The sequence below is a fragment of the Chiloscyllium punctatum genome, chromosome 21, assembly GCF_047496795.1.
Source record: "Chiloscyllium punctatum isolate Juve2018m chromosome 21, sChiPun1.3, whole genome shotgun sequence".
Taxonomy (NCBI): Eukaryota; Metazoa; Chordata; class Chondrichthyes; order Orectolobiformes; family Hemiscylliidae; genus Chiloscyllium; species Chiloscyllium punctatum.
The window spans coordinates 3,199,433-3,203,760 of record NC_092759.1 but is presented as its reverse complement, the minus strand read 5'-3'; the positions used below and the strand labels follow the sequence as shown (position 1 = coordinate 3,203,760).

The 4,328-nt window shown below is 43.0% G+C and overlaps 1 pseudogene; it reads left to right on the top strand.

The window, feature by feature from the left end:
- Positions 1 to 523: 523 nt before the first annotated feature.
- On the top strand, positions 524 to 1,800 carry LOC140492365 (histidine N-acetyltransferase-like; annotated as a pseudogene).
- Positions 1,801 to 4,328: the final 2,528 nt, after the last annotated feature.

Here is a 4,328-nt window from a genome sequence, read left to right as displayed (position 1 = left end):
CTCAAAACCCTGCAATCCTGGCAACATCCTGGTAAATCCTTTCTGCACTCTATCCAGCTAGTTCTGTTGGTGACCGTGCTGAAATTCTATCAGACTTGCCACAACCCAATAAGTAAATTGCACTGTCTTTATGAATTTTGGATTTCAGATATTTAAGTTTGAGTAGGATGTTTGTGTGTTGAGTTTTGAGGAGTATTTCAGACACTGCTGCAGATTCACGTCACCGGTACCCCTCATTCATGGAGGTCAGTTAGTTCAGTTGGCTGGAAGGCTGGTTTGCAACGCAGCATGATGCTCATAGTATGGATTCAATTCCTGCATCAGCTGAGGTTATCTTGAAGGTCCCACCTTCTCAACCTCTCCCCTTGCCTAATCGTATGGGCCAGACCAACCCCCCCTTAATATGGCAAGGAGATAGAAATGGACAGTCTAGGCTATTTTATTTAAAAGCAAATCTTTCAGATGTGTTTCAGCTGGTGAAATTACTAGGTTTGAAAAACAAACTTTATTCTTACAACAAGGTTAAAATGTAAATACAAGAAAGGAGAACTAATAAAACCTCATTGAAACACTTGATAAAGAAATATATTACTTAACTACTAATCATCAAATATTCTAACGTAGCAGCATCCTATAAACACACCCTTGGCAAAGGTGGATTCAGAAAAACTGATGTTGCTCACGTGCGAACACCCTTCCTGGTCAGGAGAATGGAACACTGTCAGAAACAATATAGCAGCTGAGAGAGACAACTCCGGCTTACTGCTGCAACAGACAGAGCTGTACCTAACAGTTTCAACTGCAAATGTCCCGACTGAAAACAGCTTCCACTTCAGGCCCACAACAGCAACTGCTGAAAGCTCATGCCTAAAATCCCTGGTTCTGTGGGTGGGAGGTTGACCACGCCCACTCAGGCTGCTTCTGTTGTTCTAGTTTTGCTAATAAAGAAAACCCAAGGCTTCACAAGTTGTTTGTCTTCCCATAGACTGGTCTTCACCTGTTCCCCAATCTCTCTCTCGCTCTCTAAAAGAAACCAGGACAAAACAAATCCTTTATCGTCACACTTGGAATCTTCATCAATGCTTTCATTCTTCCAGAAAATCTTCACTGTGCAGTTTGAGACAGAAACTATCATTCTGAGGCTGGAAGCTGCCATCAACCAGCTGAAGGAGAGTGTGGCAGAATGGGTAGATCCCATCCTTCTCGGAGCCACGGATGTCAAGCGGGTGTTCCTTAGCCCCAAGGCAGTGGAAGAGGTGCTGCCTGGGAAGACCATTATTCAAGACTGGGCTCCGTACAAGCCATTGGAGAGCAACCCAGAGAAGTTAGTGAGGCAAGAACTCATCTGGATGGTCGACGACAAAGAAGAGCCCAGGATCATCAGCCTAGGCACTGCCCCCTACAGGGTACCCTTTGGGACCGGCTACCACCTGCTGAACATTGATATATTTGGGAAGCATTTCCCCAGGGTCAGGAACCAGTTCCTCGCTCAGATCCAGCAAAGGACCAGCACCTTGAAGGGCCCAGTATACTGTGTTTTGAGCTTTGAATCATCCATGTGGCATGACATGTTATCCTTCTGCCAGACTGCATTAGGGCTTCACATAGATAGAGAACATTGAGGAGCAAAGCTTGCTGGAGACAAATATGTAGACCTGTAAGAGAAAGAACCCCCTACCCTGCTATTGCCAGTCCTTTGTTGCTTCTGGGCTCAGTAGTTTGTCCGCTGTCTCCTCCTGTCACGCTATCACCTCAGGATCAAGGGTATTGTAGACTCAAGTCCCACTCCAGGGCTTTGAAAGCCAACAAGCCCAATGGCAGACGAGTGTTGAATTGTTCAGTGTTTGCTTGCACAGGTCTTGACTACTTGAGCTTGGATGTGGACTCTGAAGCAAACAGACACCAATTTCAAAAGACTCTTGTAAATAAACCTGTTACATGTTCTGAAACTTGTCACCCCTGCATTTCTGTGAAAGTCATAGTAAGAACTGCAGACAGTGGATGTTAAGGTAAGAATGCCTACTCTGCCCTAAGAAAAGAATCAGGACTATGTGAGCAAACCATTATTGGTGTTTGAAAAGGAACATGGGATGAAAAAGCTTGTAGCCCAGATGAGAAAGCACGTCGCTGTATGAAGTGCACTAACAAACTGAAAGGATTCAACATTAACATTGTCCCACTGTTAGAATGTTGCATTAAAAGAACTTCCTGTACCCACAACATGGGGCAAGTGAAGCACGTACTATGTAGAAATATCATAAAAGACACTGCTCGTACTCCTACTCTCCAGCTGCTAATACAGCTGGATAACTGAACTCTTGGTAACACCCACTGTTTACAAGATTCGGCTCTCGCTTTGAGTGGACTCATTGTTTCTCACAGAAGTCTGCCCTCAGAACTCCATTTAGCCTTCATTGGCTATGCAAAAACAAGGCCTACCCATATCTACCCAATGACTGGTATGGATGTTTTGCCTTAGTGCACACCTTACCACTCTTTACCCTCCACCATAAAATACTTAAAGTAGATGATGAATGGAAAGCCCACCAATATGTGAATAGCCACGGGACACAAATTAGAGGGAAAACAAAATGAGACTTGCACGACTTCTTCCATCAACAAACCTGGTGGTCTAGGTTGATGGGAGGCCTTATTCCTGGCTGGGGTGTTGAGATAGCCCTAGATAAGATAAGTGACCTTGCGTATAACATCAAAAAACTTGCCAACTCAACTGCCCACGCATTGAAACTAATGAAAAAGAACTATAGGAGACCTGCATGATGACGCTTTAGAATCGGTTAGTGCTAGATTTCCTCCTTGCTAAAGAAGGAGGTGCTTGTTCTGTCATTGGCCCACAATGTTGCACCTACATAGACGACTTCTCTAAAGGCATTGTATATGGCACAGATGTCATCAACAAAACCGGTCAAGATGCAGGGAAGATACCTACCCCACCATCGTCCGATTCATGTGGATGGAGTCCTACCTATGGCCACTGTGCAGATGCTTCATGTGGGACGCATTAATACTCCTTGGTCTCATTCTAGGAATATACATTGTTGTTCGCTTATCCATGAAATGGACTGTGCATTGCGTTTCACCTAAGTCAAAGAAGAATCGCGTTAATTGACTTTTGTTTACTCCCGTACTTTCATGTCCAAGCTTTTATGCTGAAATCAGGTATCTTTCTGACTCTGCTCCTGCGGATGATGACTCGCCAGAAGGAGGCGCTCAACTTGTTGAACATACAAATGGACTAATTCTACTCGTATACGCTGTATTGTTATCGTGAAATGATAAAAGGAGGGAATTAGAAAGCTTGTAGCCTTACATGTTACACATCCACTACAGGATATGCGGAAAGCGCTTGGCCCACGGGGGGTGTGTGCATTTGTTCAGAAGAATTAAGGATATCCCTACTGTCAAATGGCTCGATGTAAATAAGGTGATAACATTTGTTCACTTCTGGAATGTGTGGCAGTACTTCCTTTTGACTCAACTGGAAGGTGCACATATTTTATAGTTGGAAGTTGGATAACTGAATTTCTGGTTTATATTGAAGACTCTTAGCAAAAGTCATACTCAATAGGAAAAGAAATTTAATAAGCTGAGTGCAATATGTACCTAATAGAACTACCCTGATACACTTTCATGTATACGCCATTGAGGAGATTTAAATTTATGAAGCTCAACTCCGTAATCTTGACTGTTCTGGAATGTGAATGTCTCATTACCCTTACAAGCTAGGAAAACACACAGGCTGAAACTGAGATGGTAAGAAAGTTGGAAGATGCTCATTGGTGAGAGACAGGATGGAAGCTAGTGGAAAGGTTCACTTTTGTGGCCTGATTTGGGTGTACATTTGCTTGTCTTGGATTGAATATTTGTGTATTGCTGCCTGGAGCTCAAGATCCAGGAGTGTTATGAATTTAATTTCCATTTTAGGAATCTAAGATTTTTTTTAAAAAGAAAGCCATTTTGTGGACAATGGTACTGGGCATGTTAGCTGAGTGAAGTTACCTCATGACTTTTTCCACATAGTTTAAACAAGTCTCTCATTATGGTGTACTGTTAAAAAGGAAGCTTATCTAGCTAAGGCAATTGGCCATTTGGCCTGGCCCAGTCAGCGTTTCCCTCGTTGATGTGCATGGAGCTTAATTAGTCACTCGTATTCAGACCTATCAATGAGTTTCTCTTCCTCTGCAAACTTTTTTTTTCCATTTTATTGCTGCTTATCTGATTAAAGACATGTGTTTTTGTCAGCTCAGTACCAATTTCTGTATAAAGACAGCTTGTTTGCAGCATAGAGGGAGTAGCCTGAGAGAGCT